Raw genomic sequence first — 23,276 nt, 5'->3', positions numbered from 1 at the left:
AAGAGCTGCAGGAACTCATTAGCACAACTCATTAGCAAAACTCATTAGCATATGCCACACCCCTTGACATCACTGGAAATGTGTCATTAGCATAATTGATTTGATTGGGCCCAAAATGGCCAGGATTCGGCTGCTGCCAGACAGGGGAGTGTTCCCCCACCTGGCAGTGGCCTGATCAGGGCCATTTTGGCCCCAATCCAGGCCCAATGGGGCCCACAACGGCTCAAAATGGCCCTTTTGGGCACATTTTGGCCTGGATTGGGCCCCAAATGGCCCAGATTAGGTCAGTGCCAGGCCCAGCACTGACCCAATCCTGGCGGTTTTGGCCCTGATCCATGCCAAAACAGGCCCAAAATGGCCCAAAATGGACATTTGGGGCCCATTTGGGCCTGGATCAGGGACGAAACAGCCCAGACCAGGTCAGTGCTGGGCAGAGGAGGCTTCCCTCACTCAGCATGGACCCAATCCCAGCTATTCTGGCCCTGATCCCAGTGGAAATTGGCCCAAAATGGCCATTTTGGGCCCAGAACGGGGCCGAAACTGCTGGGACTGGGTCGGTGCCAGGCAGGGGAACTCTCCCCCACCTGGCACCAACCCGATCCTGGCTGTTTTGGCCCTGACCCTGTCAGAAATGGGCCCAGAATGGCCAAAAGTGGTCATTTTGGGCCCTTTGGGGCCCAGATCAGTGCATAAACAGCCCGGATTGCATCAGTGCTGGGCAGGGGAGGGTTCCCTGCCCAGCACTGACCTGATCTGGGCCATTTTGGGCCCCAATCTCAGCCATTTCAGCCCCAATCCAGGCTGAAAGAGGCCCAAATGGCCATTTGGGGCCCATTTGGGCCTGGATCAGGGCCAAAATGGCCAGAACCAGGTCGATGCTGGGCAAATGAGGCTTCCCCTGCCTGGCACTGACCAGATCCCAGCCATTTCGGCTCCGATCCTGGCCAAAATGGCCCCAAATGGCCAAAAGTCAGGTGGCTGGTGCCACCTGACATGTGACCTGTTGGGGGAACTGCCGGAATGGTGTTCCGGCATGTTCCCCCTCAAAATGATCCCTGGGCTGCTGTACGAGGGAGTGGGGATCATACTGACAGCGAATGCGGGATAGTAGTTAGAGTGTCAGACCTTAGGCCACCCGCACTCTCAGCCTAACCTACCTCATAGGATTGTTGTGAAAATGCAGGTGAGGAGAATGATGTAAAACCACTTTGAGTCCTCAATGGGGAGAAAGGTGGTGTATGAACAAATGAATGATTCCCTCCCCCACATACCATACCTGAGGGAATTCTAAGCAGAATCCAAATCACAGATCTCTGTATTTCATATCCTTAAATAAATGGTGGAATATGAAAAATTATTTTTCAGAATTAACTGTCTTACTCTACCCAAACAAAAAGTCCATTTACTTTAATATTCCTTTTCCATAAAGGAAAGCCTGTTGTGTTTTTATGAGATCAGTAGTCTTAAAATACTACCGCTATTTACAATAAAAGAAAATAAAAGCAGCTAAAATAACTATGATAGTTATTTCTGTCTTAAACAACTTAAATGGCACTAGAGGTGTTTTAAAATTAAAAAAATTAAAAAAATACATTTAACATTGAGGGGAAAGGCCAGGTGAAATCAGGGACTGAACGTTTCTGAGGTAACTCAATAGAGATAACTCTGAGGTAAATTCAGCGCATGCACAGACTTGAGTTCTTATGTTTCAGACTAATGAGAGTTTCTTAAGCTATTCACAGCTGAATCTTTATGTTGGGAGTAGGGGTGTGCAAGCCAAAAATTTTCGGCTATAGCCGAAAGTAGAAAGCCGAAAGAAGATTCTCTATCGTTAAAGCCGAAAGCCGAAACAAGAATCTCTTTCGGCTTTCGACTTTCGGGATTCTTTCGGCATTATTTCGGCATTCTTTCGGCTTTTTTCTATGGGAAAATGCCTCCGTCTTCCAGGACGCCTGGAGGAGGCATTTTCCCACCGAATAAGCCCAAAATTGGTGGGGACCTTCCTCTAACCCTGCTCTAACAACCACCCAAGTTTCAGACAGATTGGACTTTGGGGGGCCATGTTATGGCCCCCCAAAGCAGGTCCCCCCATCCTCCCATAAGAAAGCGAAGGAGCAGCATATTGTTAGCATGCTGCTGCTCATCTTTCTTCATTATTTCCTATGGGGAAAAAATGAAGAGGCAGGCTTCCTTTGCCAGGGGTGGCATTTTGCATGCAAAATGCCCCCTCACCCTCAGGGGCCCTTCTCCCACCCCTCCTCCCACCCCCCACCAAGGCTCAGCCTGCTCCCACTTGGGGGGGCCATTTCATGGCCTCCCCAAGTAGGTGCTCTAATCTCTACCACTGACAGCTGGGGGAGGCTTGTGTTGCCAGGGGTGGCATTTTGCATGCAAAATGCCCCCCAACCCTCTGGGGCCCTTCTCCCACCCCTCCTCCCACCCCCCACCAAGGCTCAGCCTGCTCCCACTTGGGGGGGGCATTTCATGGCCTCCCCAAGTAGGTGCTCTGCTCTCATCTCTACCACTGACAGCTGGGGGAGGCTTGTCTTGCCAGGGGTGGCATTTTGCATGCAAAATGCCCTCCAGCCCTCTGGGGCCCTTCTCCCACCCTTCCTCCCACCCCCCACCAAGGCTCAGACTGCTCCCACTTGGGGGGGGCATTTCATGGCCTCCCCAAGTAGGTCCTCTCAGCCCCTAAAGTCCACCCCTTACAGCCCCACACAAACCCAATTCCCCCCCCAGCTGCCACACACAGACCCAAATCCCCACATTAGCCCCTCACAGACCCAAATCCACCCCCACCTGCCCCACACCCATAACCCCAGGAACAGGCTGGCAAAGGCCAGCCCTCTCCCTTTGTTCCCTATGCTGGGAACATCTAAACTCTCTTTCCCTGGGCAATTCTGCACAGCCCAGGGGTGCCACAATGGTGGGCACACTTCTGAGTGCCAGCTGGTCCCTGTGAAAGAGCACCTGAACCACAGACACCCTCCCTCAAATTCCCCCACCACCTACAGAGATGGCTGGCCAGCCAGCCCCATTGTTCCCTATGATGGGAACCAACTGCACAACAAAGAATAAAACAAGAACAACACAAAATAAAGTTTTAAAAAAATTATTTTCTCCCTTCCAAAGTACAAGTAGGCAAAGCATTATGACACATTACACCAGCAGTCCCCCACACAGAAAAATTAAAACAAAACTCACTTAACATCAGAGAATCACAAAGCACAATTCCTGTCAAAAACACTTTATTTCTTGAACAGCTTTAGGTTACACAGCAGGGGGGAACACCAAAGGGCATGGCAGCACTATCTTACACAAAAATAACACAACTCACTTAACATCAGAGAATCACAAAAGCACAATTCCTGTCAAAAACACTTTATTTCTTGAACAGCTTTAGGCTACACAGCAGGGGGGGAACACCAAAGGGCATGGAAGCAGTATCTTACACAAAAATAACACAACTCACTTCACATTAAAGAATCACCCCAAAAAATTGCTGTCAAAAGCACTTTATTTCTGTAACTGCTTTAGGTTACACAGTAGGAAGGCACCACAGAGAAGGAAAGCAGTGTACTACACAAAAATAACACAACTCACTTCACATCAGAGAATCACACAAACACAATTGCTGTCAAAAACGGTGAAGTGGGTTGTATTATTTTTTGTAGTACATTGCTATCATGTCCTGTTGTGCCCTCCTACTGTGTAACCTAAAGCTGTTCAAGAAATAAAGTGTTTTTGCCAGGAATTGTGTTTTTGTGATTCTCTGATGTTAAGTGAGTTGTGTTATTTTTTTGTAAGATAGTGCTGCCATGCCCTTTGGTGTTCCCCCCTGCTGTGTAACCTAAAGCTGTTCAAGAAATAAAGTGTTTTTGACAGGAATTGTGCTTTGTGATTCTCTGATGTTAAGTGAGTTTTGTTTTAATTTTTCTGTGTGGGGGACTGCTGGTGTAATGTGTCATAATGCTTTGCCTACTTGTACTTTGGAAGGGAGAAAAAAAAATTTAAAACTTTATTTTGTGTTGTTCTTGTTTTATTCTTTGTTGTGCAGTTGGTTCCCATCATAGGGAACAATGGGGCTGGCTGGCCAGCCATCTCTGTAGGTGGTGGGGGAATTTGAGGGAGGGTGTCTGTGGTTCAGGTGCTCTTTCACAGGGACCAGCTGGCACTCAGAAGTGTGCCCACCATTGTGGCACCCCTGGGCTGTGCAGAATTGCCCAGGGAAAGAGAGTTTAGAAGTTCCCAGCATAGGGAACAAAGGGAGAGGGCTGGCCTTTGCCAGCCTGTTCCTGGGGTTATGGGTGTGGGGCAGGTGGGGGTGGATTTGGGTCTGTGAGGGGCTAATGTGGGGATTTGGGTCTGTGTGTGGCAGCTGGGGGGGAATTGGGTTTGTGTGGGGCTGTAAGGGGTGGACTTTAGGGGCTGAGAGGACCTACTTGGGGAGGCCATGAAATGCCCCCCTAAGTGGGAGCAGTCTGAGCCTTGGTGGGGGGTGGGAGGAAGGGTGGGAGAAGGGCCCCAGAGGGTTGGGGGGCATTTTGCATGCAAAATGCCACCCCTGGCAACACAAGCCTCCCCCAGCTGTCAGTGGTAGAGATTAGAGCACCTACTTGGGGAGGCCATGAAATGGCCCCCCCAAGTGGGAGCAGGCTGAGCCTTGGTGGGGGGTGGGAGGAGGGGTGGGAGAAGGGCCCCTGAGGGTGAGGGGGCATTTTGCATGCAAAATGCCACCCCTGGCAAAGGAAGCCTGCCTCTTCATTTTTTCCCCATAGGAAATAATGAAGAAAGATGAGCAGCAGCATGCTAACAATATGCTGCTCCTTCGCTTTCTTATGGGAGGATGGGGGGACCTGCTTTGGGGGGCCATAACATGGCCCCCCAAAGTCCAATCTGTCTGAAACTTGGGTGGTTGTTAGAGAAGGGTTAGAGGAAGGTCCCCACCAATTTTGGGCTTATTCGGTGGGAAAATGCCTCCCCCAGACGTCCGGGAAGACGGAGGCATTTTCCCATTGAAAAGCCGAAAGAAAGCCGAAAGAATCCCGAAACGTTTCGGCTTTTTTCTTTCGGCTACCCGAAACGTTTCGGCATTCCCCGAAACGTTTCGGCATTCCCCGAAAGAAGCCGAAACACTTTTGTTTCGGCATTCTTTCGGCATTCTGAATGCCGAAATGCACATCCCTAGTTGGGAGGCTTTTGTTCCTGTGTTTTCCCAATTACTCTAGTACACTTTCTCTGAGTATTCTCTTACTCTCTTTGGTTTTAAGCAGGCTGGTACCTTCTTTCCAGTACCCAAACTCCTCTTGAAACACCGGCACTTATCTTCACTTTTTAACTGTCCTTAAGGTCTCCTAGGCAGTTTTTAACCACACCAGACCAGGAATCTCTCGTCACTCTTCAGAGCTAACTCCCTGTTCAACTAGGTAGGGAAATTCTTTCACTAGAAGATCTATCCCCTTTCTTTGGCCCGAATGGGACTCTGCGTCTGCTTCCCAAACTTCCTTGCCAACTTTCCCCCAGTTCTTCTGTCTGTGTTAAACTGCTCTCAGTCACGGCTGAATCTCCAAACTCTCTGTACAAAACTCCTCTCAGCTAGGGCTGAAATCAGACTCCCCTCTCCCCAGCATCCAGTTCCAAAGTCTCTCTTTTTTCAGCTCATGCTACCCAGATTCCTTGGAGTAGCCTGTCATTCAAAACTCTCCATTTCTGTGAAGAATTAACCCTTGGCAGTCCTTCAGCTGTTTGTCCAGCACATCTAAAGTTTTAAAAAGTGATGCTCGTAAAAAAACCCCCATCAAATGCTGTAGCTGCAAAAGATTCATTCATTTTTGCATGTTATCCATTTTATTTCAAGACTTGTGGAAACTCTATCTCCAGAACCTCAGCTTTTAGGATTTTGAAGATGGAAGAGTTCAAACTCATCCACGCCTACAATAATTTATTATATTTTTCTGACAAGCTTTGACGGCATAACAAAATATATCTCAAAGGATGCCAGATACTGAATTATCATTATTGTGAAATTACTTTGATGGAAATGAGTAAGAACAATATGTTAAGAAATGGAAAAATATATGGGATATTTAATTCATTTTTTTAATTAAAAAAATCAGTTGTAAAAATGAGCGGCTAATACTTTTCAGTCAAGATACTCTGCTGCTACTATTCAGTGGTAAGCTATATTGTCCACTGAAGTTCTGTAGCCTCTTTTATGAGGTAGTGACCTCTGTCAAGAATGATTATTTTCTGATGAAAAAAGGTCATTTCTGAGATTGCTTGAAATCTTAATTCAACAAAGAAAAATAAGATTTAAACTCTTTCCTAACATCTACAGAGCATATGGTAGAAAGTGATTGTTGCCAGAGAATGAAGGGACATGGCAGAAGCTCATCGAAACCAATGTACAAAAATAGACTTCTGCATACGGATTGCCTTCCACATCAGGAATGGCCAACTGGTGGCTCACCCACATGGCAGATCTAGCGTCTGCTTGGACCTCAGCAGCCCTACCAGGCTTTGATCAAAATGCAATAAACACTTGGCTACAAACCAGTCAAAATGAAAGTGGAGAAGGGAGGAATGGCACGCTACTGAAAATTCTGAAATGTTGTTGCCTTAACGTTTCAAACACCACTTTCCAAATGTAACATTTATGTCAGTGTTGTTATTAAATCTGAACAAGGGCATTCAGTGTCTGTCCTTATACAGACTTGCTAGAAGTCGTTCTGCAAGCCATCTGTCATAAAACTACTACTGCTCATCAAATCATGAGCACTGTAATTATACCCCGTGAAATTAAGTGAACATAAAATCCAATTCCTTAGTCATTGGTCTGTCTTCCAGCCACTGTCAAGCCTAAAAGCTATTTTGAAGACTATTTTTCTTCAGGTTAGTTAGTTAGTTAGTTAGTTAGTTAGTTAGTTAGTTAGTTAGTTAGTTCGTTCGTTCGTTCGTTCGTTCGTTCGTTCGTTCGTTCGTTCCAGAGAATAATCCTTCTAAGATGTTGGCTAGGCTACTACGAAGAATACACAGAGGTATGCTTTTGTTTTCAAACTCTTGTTTTATTCACATGCAAGTTTACTCAGTTACTTAATGTATTGATCAATTAAAATTCTCGTGACTAATCAGCTAAGATTCATTTATCTGGGTATTTTAGGAATGGTGTTTTAGGATCCATAGAAAAGTATTGTTGAAGGATACCCCTTGAGAGTGCACTTGACAACAAACTTAAACACATGACATTTATTCAAAAAATTCCATTGTCCTGCACCTGAAAAATGGGTTTTCATCACCTGAAGCCACTCACAGTAAACATAGAATCCCCTCAACTCGAGCTTCAGATGGCATTTTTTCCACAGTTCCAACATAATGTGATTTCCAAATACCACTTTTACTTCTCATTGCTTGCCACCTAGCACTGATGGGCAGCAGGACGGGAGGGGAAGCAACCGTAGTGAAACAATAAACCACAGACACAGCAACTGGAGGAAAGGAAGGCCACAACTTTATTTTGATTACAGCAGTAGGGGCATTGGCACATATAGGGATCAGATTCCAGCATCGGCTGACCCGCCCATCAGGTGATGACCTCCAGCCCATACAGCCACAGCTGTGGAGTGGAAAACCCAGGGATGGCAGTTAGAGGGGTACACTTGGGTGAACACCCCTACATGTCCCCCTGCCACCTAGGAGCGAGCGTCTCGTGGCAGCCCTCCAAGCAGGTCCTGCCCCCTAGACATGCTCCCTAGGTTCCTTATGGGAGCCCCCTAAAATGGGAGGTAGAAGGGGCAGGCAGGCTCCATTTCTCCCCCCAGAGGGATCAGATCCCAATGCCACACCGCTCCACCAAGTGACGAAATGAAATAAAACAAAACCCGAATAAACAACCAAAATACAGGAAGAGGAGGGTGGGACTTCGCCAGCTGAGACACAACTGAGGTGAAGCAGGGGCCAGCTGACTTAAATACTAGCCCGCCAGACCTAAGGGAAGACTGGGCTCCCCAGGTCCAATCTGCACCATGCCCCCTCTCCCAGCCATCCCCAGCTGGTTCTGATTGGCCAGTGGATTTGAATCTGGTTGGGTGTGGGCCGATGCAGGGGAGCCTGGGAGCAACATGAAAGCCGCTGCGTCTTCCCGGCCCATCTGCCCGCCCCGCAGGTGGCAAACCAGCCACCTGGGTAAGTTGGGCGACCGATGCTTTCAGCCAAACAACATTTAAAATGTGTATGATTAACAATCCTAAACCCCATCTCCCATAGGCCTATGATAATTACTAAAAACCTAGGTTTATTTAGTGTGACTTGTAGATATGGCATGCCAGCATGGCCTGAGTAGAATCGTAGTACCAGTATAAAATCAGGCCATATTGGAGTGGCTCTTTAACAGCAACCTGAGGCTCTCCAGCCCCTGGCATGCCACCAATGCCAGTGCAGATGTATGCCACCCCAAACCCTTAAATATTTTTATAACTTCCATAAAGGCACATGCAAGGGGAATTGCCCTCACTTGCCATCCCACTCCAAGCACTGTTACATGCTGAAACACAATTTGCAATTATGATTTGCATATAAAGTGGTTTTATTTATCTATCTATTTATTTATTTGTAGACTGCCTTTCTCACTGATACTTCAGCCGGATTATGCAGTGTGAATCAATACAATCAACAGGATGGGGCTTGCAATAAACAATGCAATAATATTTGGTTTGCAGAAATCTAAACAACCAAAAAGGAGAGAGTCCCTTGCTAAAGCAATACAACCCGAAGAATCCAACTAGTTCTGAGACCCAAATAAATATGTAATATGCTTTTTTATTTTTAACAAAGTGCAAGTGCTGTATGTGCAAGAACTTATAACACTATATTACTACCGTTTCAAACATTGCAGATTCTCCTATATGTACCAATGCTATAAATATAGTGATAGAAATTCACAATCCATCTATACATTCAAGAAGTCTATTTGAATCCTAATGAAAGGTAAGTATCCATGTCCAAAATGCAGAATGATAACAGCTTGTTTTTCCTTCTCCTTTACAGGCAGAATGTTCCAGGAGGAAAGCAGTGGAGGCAAAATCTCCTGGGCAGTTGGCAACAGGTGTGCCAGCCTTGGCTATATCCTGTTTTGCGTAGCTTTTTCAAGCCAAATTATTTACTGCACGTTCCATCTCAACAAAATCCTAATAAGCATTTGAGTATCTTCCTATGGTCATCCATAGGAATGTGAATTTCTATCACTATCCATGGAGTGTGAATTTCTATCACCATATTTATAGCATTGGTACATATAGGAGAATCTGCAAAGTTTGAAACGGTAGTAATATAATGTTATAAGTTCTTGTACATACAGCACTTGCACTTTGTTAAAAAATTTAAAAAGCATATTACATATTTATTTGGGTCTCTTAGAACTAGTGGGTTCTTCGGGTTGTATTTGCAGAAATCTAAAACCAAGCACAAATCTAAAACAGAACTGCAACAAAGCATAAGCATTAACATGACATGTTAAAAGATGCAGAAATTACATAGTAGGGTCATACTTACAGCAACAGACAGTCTATGTAGGGTCCACACAGTCCCTATCCTTTTACCAAAGAATCTTTCTTAACCATTTTGTTACAGTACAGCCCTATTACCATAAGGTGAGGACCACAACAGAGAATCTGCATGTATGGGCCGTTGTTGATTTTGCCCATTTGCAGGGTGGTACCAGCAAAAGGCTATGCTCAAATGAGTGATGCTGTTGTAGTGGAGCATGGGGGAAAGGCAGTCTTGCAGATATGAGGGACCATGACTGTGAAGGGCTTTATATGTGATGGCCAATACCTTGTACTGATCCAGGTGGGCCACCAATGCAGTGACTATAGGATGGGATATGCATGCTCTACCTAGTTCCTGACAATTCCAGTATTCTGTACCATCTGATGTCTCCATGTTGACTTCAAGGGGAGACCTATGTAGAGAGAGCATCCCAGTAGCCTAGACTTTAGGTTACTATGCTGAGGGCCCAGGTAACCAGATAGGCTGTGTCAATGTAGAGGGCCATCTTCTGATCTAGACTGCCTTGACCTAGAATACCTAGCTCCAAACTCCATTGGTAGCTACTGAAACAAAGCTACACCATGAAAAGAGGTGACTAGGGATACTATTTAAGCAACTGTACATTGGGTCAAACAAAATCTTAATATTACTTATATGTTAGAATCGAAAAGTTTTTAACCATCCAGGATGAGTATTTGGTGTTGCAATGACATGTGAACGGAAAACTTCAGCTCAGCAAAACATACCAATAAAACCAAACAAACTCTATATTAAAAATCATGGGTAAAAGGACTGACAGTAAAACAGCAAGTGTCATAATGCCATTATATAAATGCATGGCACAGCTGGATATAAAATTCTGATCACCAAACTAGAAAAAACAATATAACAGGGAAGGGACTAAGTGATAGGATTAAGGTTTTCTGACTGAAAATTTAGACATCAAGCTGATTTTTTTCCCTGGTAGGAAAAACTTATCATTATTCCTGTTCCATTCCACTGTCAAAAAGCAGCTTGGGAAGCATAATTTTTCAGTGAGAAAATAGGGCTGAGGAGGAGATAAAGACTGCCTCATCATCTTGGGTAGGTTTTCCTCTTCAAATTGCAGCATCAGTGACTGCATACTTTAAAAAAAAAAAGAATCATAATGAGTCCTGATTAGAGATGGGCACAAACAGCAATATGAACACAAAAAAAGCCACGAACTGCCCATTCTGCTGTTCACAAACAAGCTGTTCGTGAGGCCCCATTCTAAATGAACAGGTAGTTGTTGCAAGCCTCGTTCATTGCTGTTCATTAACCCAGACAGTCTGGCACCTGCAATCAATTTCCTTGGCAAGTTAGGCAGGGACTGCCTGAACTCTGTCTGAACTCCTGCTGTTGCCCTGGAAACCTGTCTAAGCCCAATTTAGCTTGATAGGCAGGTCTTCCTTTCAAGTGTGGAGCTCTAAATTTTGTTTCAAGGGAGCAAAGACCAGGGGGGAGGGGGGCTCCCGGCTCTGGCTTAGTTTGCAGACAGTGGAGAGGGAGAGAATAGCTGTTGGCATTTTGATAGAGAGAGTGCATTGGAGCTTGAATTTGTGTGTGGTGGGATATGGATCTACTCCCTCAAGTCCCAGGGCTGCTACCAGGCTCTAGGTCAAGCTATTATTTATTATTGGTACCTTTCCTGCTGCCTGCTCAGGTCAGGTTTCTGGGAGTGGTGCAGTAGGGATCTACCCCTTCAAGTTCCTGGGCTGCTGCCAGGCTCTGGGCCAAGCTATTATTTATTACTGGTACCTTTCCTGGTGCCTGCTCAGGTCAGGTTTCTGGGAGTGGTGCAGCAGGGATCTTGACCAAACTTAGATGATGGCTGGAGGAGAGCCTGCTGGCCCCCACGAACAGCCAAGCACGAACATATTCGTGAACAGGGCCCTGTTCATGGTTGTTCATGAGTCCCTGTTCATGGATGGCAATGAACAATGAACATCATGTTTGTTTGTTTTCTGTTCGTGCCCATCTCTAGTCCTGATACAGATAGAAAATAAAGGGAGAACAAAGTATAAAGAGAGATAATATAGTACAGTGCACCGAAATCTAGGTTCAAATTGCCATGAAGTTCAGCAGGCATCCTGGGACCGCTCACGCACTGTGGCTCCACTTAATTCCACAGGTTTATTGTGAGGATAAAATGGAGGCGGGGGGCTTAGCCTCATCTGCTGCCTTGATCTCCTTGGAGAAGTAAGTGGGAGGGCTGGGGTCAGGGTTGGTGAAGCCCTGGCCATTTTCACACGGCTTACCGGCCACGGAACATTGCACTGAGCTCCCGAAATGACAACGGCTTCCTGGTGCGATTTCGCAAGAGAACTGCCATTCAAGCACAGAGCAGGGGGCAATACCCGCCCTCCACCTTCACCCAGCTGGAATCAGGAGCAAAGAGGGGGCAATGCTTGCCTCCTGCTTTCACCCAGCTGGGATCAGGAGCAAAGCAAGTGGCAATGCCCATCCCCCGTCTTCACCCAGCTGGGATCAGGAGCAGAGTAGCGATGTTCTGTGGCCGGTAAGCAGTGTGAAAACGGCCGGAGGTGGTAAAGTCTAACTTACAGCAATAAGAATGAAAGAAGGGAGATGATGAACAAGCAGTAAGAATGGATGGCCTTAAAGATATTGAGGCTGATTCCGCACACGTTGGATAATGCACTTTCAAGGCAATTTAGCTATCGTTTGGAAGTGGATTTTGTGTTTCGCACTTGAAAAATTCAGTTCCAAATGATCTCTAAAGAGGATTGGAAGTGCATTATCCAACGTGTGCGGAATCAGCCACTGTTGGGGAAATGATAAGAACCAGGCAGTCGAGACTAGCTGGAGGACATACCCTTTGGTTCGGAAGCTGTAATGCTAAAGAGAAAAGGGCTGGCCTGCCTTCTTAAGAGGCCAGGGACGAAATTGGCTCATCAAACAGAAAGAGAGAATCAAACAGGAACCCACCACACTAATGCAAAAGCAAGTGACTGAAACATAGTCATCATCAGCATCCATAATCATAATCATCTTGCATCAAATCCAGGGTAGTAAATGGAATTTAAGCTGTATTTAATTGACATTTAAAAGTTCGAGAGAGAAGAAGAAAACATCTTTCTAACAACTATTTTAATTTTGAAAAGCCTTTGAAGGAGAGCGCCCCTGCAGTTTTATTTGTGCATTGAATAACAGATTAATCCAAATCCTTCTTAACTTAAAATTGCAGTCCCAGTTATCACAGTATGCAAACTGTTATCGGCACACATCTTCTGGGTTGCTCATGCTCAGAGAAGGACAAATAAACTTCTGCCCTACTTTACCCAAACCTACACTCATTGTGCTGCGTTGAGTTTGAGCCACGCTTGACCTGCTTATCTGCTGTGAGGATGAGTTCGCCTTCAAAGCACTTTTCTTCCCCGTCAACAATTACCCAGGAGGGAGTGCATTACAAAGGAAAGTGACTAATTTTCAGAAGCCTTGAATGTGATAGGGCTGCAATGGCCTTTTCAAACTTTTTCAAACTTAACCAAGTTGTTGCAGCCCTTGCTTCGAATGAGATCAGGGGCAAAACATTTTTAAAAAGTGATTTGCATAGCAATTTCAGAAAGAAATGTCTATAATAAAGAGATTCTGGTGCTCAGACCTGTATGAAAACCATCCCTTCTGACATGAAAGCCCTGACATATGACCCAGTGGATTTCAATCTGTGTTCTGCCAAGCACCAGGGCTCCTTGAAAATTATCAGGATTCACCAGTTAGTCAGGAAATGGTAAAAAAAAATATGCTGAAATATAGTTGATCTATCATCTTCCAATCCTGATCTTCCATGCCAACATGCACTGCAGGAGTGAACTGGATATATACTCTCTGTTCATATAGGGCAATAATGATGCCCACCTAGTAACCCTGTCCAATGTTCCACATGGAATAATGTACACTCTAGAATGTCCTCCAGAATCTGCTACATAGTAGAGGAAGTCCACAGCAGGGCACACTGGTTACCTGTGGCAGACCAGACAATCTAGGAAAGATTTCCTGAAGGCAGAAAAACCACTGAACAGCCAAAGCCAAGAAGAGTGTAGTGGGTCCTGGCAGTTTTTATTCAGAGATGAAAGAACCAGCTTAGAGGTTGCCTTTATAAACCACCTCTAAGGCACTTCACGTATGCGCACACTGAATTTTGATTCTGATTCCTGGATAACACAGCGCAGTAGAATGAGCAGGGAATGAGGTGACGGATTGCGGAGGTGGTAAAACAGACAGTAGATTCCAGTTTTGAGTGTTCCTTTGCATCAAAAACCCACTGCAATGAAAAAACTAGCATGCTAGAGAGAAATAGAAAAGAGTCCAGTAGCACCTTTAAGACTAACCAACTTTACTGTAGCATAAGCTTTCGAGAATCACAGGTCTCTTCGTCAGATGAAGAGAACTGTGATTCTCGAAAGCTTATGCTACAGTAAAGTTGGTTAGTCTTAAAAGTGCTACTGGACTCTTTTCTATTTTGCTACTACAGACTAGACATGGGCACAAACGGGAAAAAAACCTGAACACCCTGTTTATTGTTTGGTGCCATCCATGAACAACGAACAACGAACATGGACAAACATGAACAGTTCGTGGACATGTTTGTTGTTTGTGGGGGCCAGTACCCACCTCAACCTCCCCATTTAGCCTCCCTCCCCTTAAACCCACTTACCTGGCCCTTTAAAGATCCCTTTAAACTATCAGCTGGCAGGGAGCAGGGGGGATTCCCCCCTGCCACCTGCCAGCTGATAGTTTAAAGGGTCCTTTCCTGCCACGTGCAAGGGGCAGGGCCCTTTAAACACCCCACAAACTGACCTTCCCAATGTCCAATCCCCACCAAATTTGCAGGGGGCGTAGTCCTCACTGTCCTCTGAAGACACCCCCCCCCAAGTTTCAGAGAGATTGCACCCTGGGAAAGGCATGATCCACGGGTCTCCCCATTGGCTGTCATTTTCTCTTCACGGTGGCAAATACAGGACTCTCTGCTGGAAGTACTTTGAAGGGTTAAAGCCAGAAGGAAAGCCAGAGGGAGTTCAGACAGAGTTCAGTCCCTCCTTGCCTCCGGTTGCCAAGGGGATTGATTGCAGCAGGTGCCAGACTGTCTGGCTTGACCAACAGCTGTTGAAGGCAACGAAGGAGGCTTTTAACGTCCACCTGTTCGTTTAGGACGGGGCCTCACAAACAGCTTGTTCAAGAACAGAAGATTAGGCTGTTTGTGGTTTTTTTCTGTTCGTAATGCTGTTTGTGCCCATGTCTACTACAGACTAACATGGCTCACTCCTCTGGAACTAGAGAGAATGCTTCTCTTTGCTTGTTGTACCTGTTTTCTGTTTGGAAGGATTTTTTTAAACATAGGAGAGCATTAAAAATATGACCCTCCACCCATAGTCTAAAGTGCAACAGACCATGGCCATTTTCACACATCTTTACCCTTGCGCAAAATCATGCAAAACTCACAGAACGGCAGCGTCTTCATGGCGTGATTTCGGATGTCATGATTCCGTTTCGTGGCACGATGTCGCACCATGAGGATGCCGTCATCCCATGAGTTTTGTGCAATTTTGCGCAAGGGTAAAGACATGTGAAAATGGCTCTTCTCACCTCCTCAGGTCACTGCTGCTTCCAGACTTACACCCATTGGATTTACCGAATGGAGAAAGGTATAACTATTTAGAATTGCGCTGTTATTCATATTTATGTATGAACCATCCTGAAACCAACCCCATACAGATATATTTTTTTAAAGGAGCTCAATGTTAAGAAGAAAATGTGTCACGTTTGCGTGCAAAATAATTACAAAGTCAAGGGACTGGTTAAAGCCTGAACATCTATTCCCTGCAATATTCCCTACCTTTCACTCTTCTGAAAAGAGCTGCTCAAATGACGATATGCCACTAGCTGAGATTAGGAACAGCCCAAGGTTTACCATGCCAGAAGTGCCCAGGGGCATAGGAAAACACTTACAGTGTAACTCTAAGCAGTGTTACTCCGGTCTAAGCCCATTGAAATTAATGAGCTTAGACTAGAATAACTCTTCTTAAGATTGCACTGTAAATGTTATCGTGTATGCTTTTCTTTCCAGGATCTATGGACACATTCAACCGACAAGCTTTCGGAGGCCAGGCCTGTAATATTTCATGGCCTCTAAATCTTTACCATCAGTAGAATATTCCTTCGTTCCTAGTATCTGGCTTGACCTCCCAGTATAAAACTACCCCCTCCAACCATTTTTCTTCAGGTTCCTCTATCCTAGGGGATAGACTGAGAGCCAAACTACAAGTGACGTCTTACACAGGTTGGACACTAGTCGGCTTCCCTCAAGTTTTGATGGGAAATGTAGGCGTCCTGGTCTTGCAACTGTAATGGAGAGCCAAGCTGTAAAACCAGGGCGCCTACATTTCCCATCACAACTTGAGGGAAGCCGACTAGTGTCCAACCTGTGTAAGACGTCACTTGTAGTTTGGCTCTCATTGCATATTTCTCCTGAGTCTTACCCTGTGGGTTCATTAAATGCCCAGCCTCCAATAACATACACATAATACAGATAAGCAAAAACATGCAGTATTAATACACTTCTCCAGAGAGAAATACCTACAGGAGTACACATATGGAAAAGGTTACACTGCCATTAGGACCCCTCTGGTATGAAGCCGTCTTTTAGTATCACATCAAATACGCTTAAGATTGCTTTCCTTTCATTAGATTAGATTTCCTGCCCATGTGGAATTCATAACCTAAAAGTTTTCAAATGAATTACTCCATGGATATTCTTTTTGTGTAGAGAAAACCCTTCTTTAGGATCAATCCTGTCCTTTAAAGAGGGCCCCCCCACCACAGCCGAGAATAATTTTTATAAACATGTTAGGATTTGAACAGCTTAATTTATCTAGTGACTTCCTTGCAAGAAGGAACCAGCCTCAGGAACTCAGGCTTTTAGAACTAGGTTGCATACAAGAAAGATCCAGCGAATAGCAAATAATCTCCGTTTAGGCACCTATTGATCAGATTGGCCCAGAAACCAAACTCAACCTACACCAGAGGTAAAGAAGAACAAACCAGATTCATCCTTAAGGCGTTTTGCACCAACCTGGTGTGCCACCCCTTTTTCTTTTAAGATATACCATATTTACTCAAAGAAAGATGACCCACAATGCAAGATGATCCCTTAAAAACGTTACACACACACACAAAATTGGGCATAACGTAACTTGTATGTGAATGCACAATTATCCCCTTCTTCTTTGATGGCATATCTGTTTTAAAAAAAAACCCTAGTTTTGCATTTGAGTAAATACTGTAATTTTTTTTCTGATATAATACTGATGTTGTTCTCTTGCTGAGAAATCAGACAAGAAAACATTGACACATTCAGTTTATAGCAATCATAATACTGAATATAAAGCAACTTACCGTTGTTTCCTTGCTACCCGAATGCTTACAATCATGAAACTGTAAAGAAAAAAACCACAAGGGTTGGGTTAAGAATAAGCCAAATCCAAAGCCACAAACTCCAAAGATCCCAGTTAAACATTTACCCCAATTTGTAGCTATAATCTAGCTCCAGGAATCCGCTTAGGTAGCTGCTGGCATCTTGAGAATCAGGTGACAGGCAGTTTGTTCTCTGCCATACCCGCCCCATTAAAAATGTGCTGAAAAACACACAAAAGTCACTGAAGCACATCCAGGCTAGAATTTCAGCAACACTGAGAAGGAGGAAGATTTCCTGGGTCGAAAATCCCATTCAGAACACAAATATTTGCAATCGAGGTTGGTTTGGTATTACCTATTGAAATGGTGTTACAGGACAAAGTTAATTCACGAGCTTTTTTTTTTTTTTTGGTGCCTATCTTTTGTTCCTTTCATAGTCCGAAGATTGGGTGGAAATTTCCAGAGTAACCAAGAGCGAGGGGTTAGGTTTCTACCAGGTGGGGGGAGGTTAACACATTAGATGGGGCTGTACGGTAATGAGTGGCAATGCCGATTAGATGTCTAGGTGGTTCCGAAGAGGAACACAAATGTCCCTCAGTTGCATGGACTAATCTTGACATTTACAAGTTTGAAAATGTTCTCTAAGGCTATACTCTGAATACAAAGTAGGTACAATTTAGCACCCCTTTGTACATACCATCGGAATAATTAGAGGCAAAGATATTGATCCCCCCCTCCACACACATAGTCTTTTGGTAATTGTTTTGGGAGGTGTGCAAAAACTCAATTCAAGAAGGGGTTTTTTAGAGCTGAGAAGCAAGGGGCATATTGTGTGCCTAAATCCATTTTTCCAGTGTGAAGTGTGGCAGGGAGTTACTCAACAGATACATGCCTAATAAGAATGTTGTCCAACCACAACCATGAACAGATTTTCCCACCAAATAGGAGCATCCCAACTGGTTCACAGCATTTTCACAATCCATATCAGTGGCTTACAGAGGAGTCTCTTAATCACTGCTGGCACCAGGGTTTCTGGCGCCCGCAGCCATCCCTGCGTGCATGCACACACAGTGTGCACGCACCTCCTGGACTGCATGATGACATCACCACATGATAATGTGATCATGCAAGAAAGCCGGGCCCATTGGCTGGCGGGTGGCTGGGGCGGTGTGCGGAGGCTGCCAGTGCTCTGCACGCCACCCAGGCCGCCTGCCGTGTCTGGCCCATGGCTGCTGCACCTGGCCGGGGTGTGTGTGGCGGCAGTGGTGGTGGCAGTGCAGGGCTGGCTGGCTGGCTGCAGCAGCTGTGGGCCAGCCATGCCAGCTCTGAGGCACATGCCTCCGCCCCCGGAGCCCCCTCTGGCGCCCCTCCAGTGCCCCATCTCCCGCAGCACCCACCTCACCACCTCAATGGTGGTGCCAGCCCTGCTCTTAATTCTCTATATGCCCAGGTCCTTCTTTTCATATGAGTCATTCTTGAACTGTCCCTGCTAGGCATAGGGGGAAATAATTTGCTTTTTCCACTGGCGGAGTTAGGACCAGAGCTGGAGGTAGGGGGGCGAAGAGGTAGAGGCAGAGATTCAAATATATAGACATAACTAAGTCTCTTTTTTTCTAGCTACAGCAGCATTTGGCAAACTGACTTGGGAGCATTGATCACTGGTGACTGACATCACCAGTGATCAATGCTAAGCTGCTTCCAAGACAGTTGGGGGACATCATGGACTCTAATCTGGAGAGCTGGGTTTGATTCCCCACTCCTCCACTTGAAGCCAGCTGGGTGACCTTGGGCTAGTCACAGCTCTCTGGAGCTCTCTCAGCCCTACCCACCTCACAGGGTGTTTTGTTGTGGGGATTATAATAGCATACTTTGTAAACCACTCTGAGGGGGCATTAAATTGTCCTGAAGGGTGATATATAAATCAAATGTTAAATCGAATATAAATCGAATATAATCGGGGTTCAATCTCTCTGAAACTTGGGGGCTCTTTAGAGGACAGTGAGGACTATGTCCCCTGCAAATTTGGTGGGTATTGGACATTGGGAAGGTCAGTTTGTAGCCCCTCAAAGTAGCTTCCAGCAGACTCCAGTTTTTACTACTGTGAGGAGAAAAATGACAGGAAGGGGGGACCCATGGATCATGTCTTTCCCAGGGTTCAGTCCCTCTGAAACTTGGGGGGACAGTGAGAACTTGGTCACCTGCAAATTTGGTGGGTATTGGACATTGGGCAAGTCTTGTTTAGTTTGGCTGTGATTGTGATGGTACCCGTTCTGGGCTCCCTCAGACCTCGAACCGGTTCAGAACTGGCTCAAGTTTGGCTAATTCATGGTTCGTGTTCCATGAAAATGAACGAACCATAAACCACGAACCCCATGGTTCATTTTCCCCCCCATTCCGTGCTCATGACATCTGCCTACCTTCAGGTATTTTGGTATGTGTGTGCTATGAACCCTCTGTGGTCTTTGGTGGTAAGCTCATGGCGGACAGTGGGGGCATAGGAAGGAGGGGAGAATTAGCAGAGAAGAAGAGGATGGGTGATGCCTTGAAAAGTGAACAACTAAAGGTAAGATGGTGGCAAAGGAGACGGACAGAGGAAGGGAAGCAAGTCCCCATTGCCAAAGCTGCTGGTGAAAGTCATGCCATGCAAGCCTTCTGAAAAGCCAAAGATTTTCTCAGAGCAGAATATTAAGTTCCTTCAGTGTAGATTGGGTCCCCGTGATGTATTTTTATTTTATTGATTGATTTTATTTTATTTCCTTTATAATCTGAGACTCAAAATGGATCACAAGATGCAATACAATTCGATCGCCTAAGACATCTAATAAGGCCTTTGGCTATTAGCAATAAAAATTTTGACCCAAGACTAGGGGTGTGCAAGCCAAAAATTTTCGGCTATAGCCGAAAGTAGAAAGCCGAAAGAAGATTCTCTATCGTTAAAGCCGAAAGCCGAAACAAGAATCTCTTTCGGCTTTCGGCTTTCGGGATTCTTTTGGCATTATTTCTGCATTCTTTCGGCTTTTTTCTATGGGAAAATGCCTCCGTCTTCCAGGACGCCTGGAGGAGGCATTTTCCCACCGAATAAGCCCAAAATTGGTGGGGACCTTCCTCTAACCCTTCTCTTACAACCACCCAAGTTTCAGACAGATTGAACTTTGGGGGGCCATGTTATGGCCCCCCAAAGCAGGTCCCCCCATCCTCCCATAAGAAAGCGAAGGAGCAGCATATTGTTAGCATGCTGCTGCTCATCTTTCTTCATTATTTCCTATGGGGAAAAAATGAAGAGGCAGGCTTCCTTTGCCAGGGGTGGCATTTTGCATGCAAAATGCCCCCCAGCCCTCAGGGGCCCTTCTCCCACCCCTCCTCCCACCCCCCACCAAGGGGGAACAATGGGGCTGGCTGGCCAGCCATCTCTGTAGGTGGTGGGGGAATTTGAGGGAGGGTGTCTGTGGTTCAGGTGCTCTTTCACAGGGACCAGCTGGCACTCAGAAGTGTGCCCACCATTGTGGCACCCCTGGGCTGTGCAGAATTGCCCAGGGAAAGAGAGTTTAGAAGTTCCCAGCATAGGGAACAAAGGGAGAGGGCTGGCCTTTGCCAGCCTGTTCCTGGGGTTATGGGTGTGGGGCAGGTGGGGGTGGATTTGGGTCTGTGAGGGGCTAATGTGGGGATTTGGGTCTGTGTGTGGCAGCTGGGGGGGAATTGGGTTTGTGTGGGGCTGTAAGGGGTGGACTTTAGGGGCTGAGAGGACCTACTTGGGGAGGCCATGAAATGCCCCCCCCAAGTGGGAGCAGGCTGAGCCTTGGTGGGGGGTGGGAGGAGGGGTGGGAGAAGGGCCCCAGAGGGTTGGCAACACAAGCCTCCCCCAGCTGTCAGTGGTAGAGATTAGAGCACCTACTTGGGGAGGCCATGAAATGGCCCCCCCAAGTGGGAGCAGGCTGAGCCTTGGTGGGGGGTGGGAGGAGGGGTGGGAGAAGGGCCCCTGAGGGTAAGAGGGCATTTTGCATGCAAAATGCCACCCCTGGCAAAGGAAGCCTGCTTCTTCATTTTTTCCCCATAGGAAATAATGAAGAAGATGAGTAGCAGCATGCTAACAATATGCTGCTCCTTCGCTTTCTTATGGGCGGATGGGGGGACCTGCTTTGGGGGGCCATAACATGGCCCCCCAAAGTCCAATCTGTCTGAAACTTGGGTGGTTGTTAGAGAAGGGTTAGAGGACGGTCCCCACCAATTTTGGGCTTATTTGGTGGGAAAATGCCTCCCCCAGACGTCCGGGAAGACGGAGGCATTTTCCCATTGAAAAGCCGAAAGAAAGCCGAAAGAATCCCGAAACGTTTCGGCTTTTTTCTTTCGGCTACCCGAAACGTTTCGGCATTCCCCGAAACGTTTCGGCATTTCCCGAAAGAAGCCAAAACACTATTGTTTCGGCATTCTTTCGGCATTCTGAATGCCGAAACGCACATCCCTACCCAAGACACCCATTAAACAATACAACAAGAGTAGGATTAAAAATTTTAAAAAGAGAAAGGTATCAGACATGATATATCGAACAATACAGAAAATGCAATTATAAAAACAGAAGACAATACATAAGAACAGGGTAAAGCCTGTAGTAAACACTGGAATGGAATACACTCCTGTTCCTTTGATAAAGAAGCATCCTCGAGTCCTGAACCATTCCATTATGCTACACTACTATTAAAAAATCTTTCTTGAGCAATTCTGTTTTTCACAATCTGCAGAATAGTAAAAGTATGGGAGCCTTCCTGGCCTCTTCAGGCAGGCCATCCCATATGGTGGGAGCCACATTACCTGAATTATGATGTCCCTTGGTCACTGCTGGTAGCCTGTGGTACTTGCATTTGGCTATGAGTCAGGGCTTTTTTTGGGTAGGAATGCGGTGGAACGGTGTTCCGGCACCTCTTAAAATGGTCACATGGCTGGTGGCCCCGCCCCCTGATCTCCAGAGAGAGGGGAGTTTAGATTGCCCTCGGAGGAAAACTCTCCTCTCTCTGGAGATCAGGGGGCGGGGCCACTGGCCATGTGACCATTTTCGCCGAGGGCAATTTAAACTTTAAAAAAACTCCCCCCTTGTTCCAGCTGACCCAAAGTGACGTCATTGGGTGGTCTTGAGTTCCACCGCTGAGTTCCTCCACCCCTTTTCCCAGAAAAAAAGCCCTGGCTCTGACTAACATTACCTGAGAAAGTAATCTGACAGAAAGGAATGGGCAAAGGTCTACACATCTTTGTTCCCCTCTCCACACCCATTCCCAATCAAGAATGAGAAGCATATAAATGATGTTTCTCTTGGCAGCAGGAATCTAATCCTACCTTGGTCAGCATAACAAAAAGTGCAGGAAGCTTAGGGAGGGAATTTTCCATTCCTGGAACTTTTGTTATTTTTTTTAAAGGGACACGTATTTCTTCTCTATCAGGTAATTTTCAAAACGAGACATTTCCATCCTGTCTACATATCTTGTTTTGTCTAGTACACTTCAGTGTTATTGAACACTCTTTTTGCAGGGGGAACAAAAAAAACCCTCAACCGAGCCTAAACCTTTGCCATTGTGCAGGTCGAAATTTGAGAACTTTCAGAACCCAGCAGGGAATACAGCTGAAACTCAAGTTCTTGCTTGTCCTTTAACAAAGACAAGGTGCGCTCGGGTTCCGCATAAACTTTAAAGCATTTTTTCCCCTATTGCCGCCACTACTTTTCGCCACTTAAATTTAGTGCTTTGGTTCAGCTTTCCAACAGATGGAGGGTTATTTTCCCCCCATTATACAGTTTGATTTATACATGTTTAGAACAGACAAGGTTCAAAATGAGTGGATGTCTGTTTAATATTTGGGGCTGTTAAGGAATGTGTTGGCCTTCACTGCCGGCCCTCATGGAATGTGTGGCTGTGTCTCATGTGGGCAGCCTGAGTCAATACTTTCAACATTAAAACAAGTCATAATTAAAATATGCATGATCTACAAAGGCTTTAATTACTGCGCAGTGCTGGGTGCCTCTCCCTGGCAACATCACGCCTGTAGGAAAGACGACACTGTACCACTACAAAGACAGTCCTAACGACAACTCACGCAAGATATAAAAAGAAAAGAAGGTCGTATTGGAAAAGGGAAAATTGGGGGGAAATATCTCACAGATGAACATACTGATTTTGCAAGCTGGAATTTCACAGCATATGTATAACACACACTTTGGAAATTAAACAGATATTTGTGCTATTGGCTGTGTCTAACATTTTACAATTTTCCTCAAAGAAGATGCTTTCCCCATC

General features: G+C 45.7%; 1 protein-coding gene across 1 annotated transcript in view; it reads right to left on the bottom strand.

Annotated features, from left to right (window-relative positions):
* Window positions 1-17,173, bottom strand: part of KCNJ16 (potassium inwardly rectifying channel subfamily J member 16) — a 94,199-nt gene extending 77,026 nt beyond the window's left edge. Inside the window, exons 1-2 of the mRNA XM_054978749.1 lie at window positions 17,106-17,173; window positions 16,981-17,019 (exon numbers count right to left, since the gene is read on the bottom strand). The gene's annotated coding sequence lies outside the window, so the exon portion shown is untranslated. The remainder of the gene's footprint in view (window positions 1-16,980; window positions 17,020-17,105) is intronic.
* Between the last annotated feature and the right edge of the window lie 6,103 nt (window positions 17,174-23,276).

Source organism: Eublepharis macularius, chromosome 4, assembly GCF_028583425.1.
Source record: "Eublepharis macularius isolate TG4126 chromosome 4, MPM_Emac_v1.0, whole genome shotgun sequence".
NCBI classification, from domain to species: domain Eukaryota; kingdom Metazoa; phylum Chordata; class Lepidosauria; order Squamata; family Eublepharidae; genus Eublepharis; species Eublepharis macularius.
Note: the sequence above shows the minus strand (reverse complement) of the source record. Positions and strands in the feature narration are given on the sequence as shown.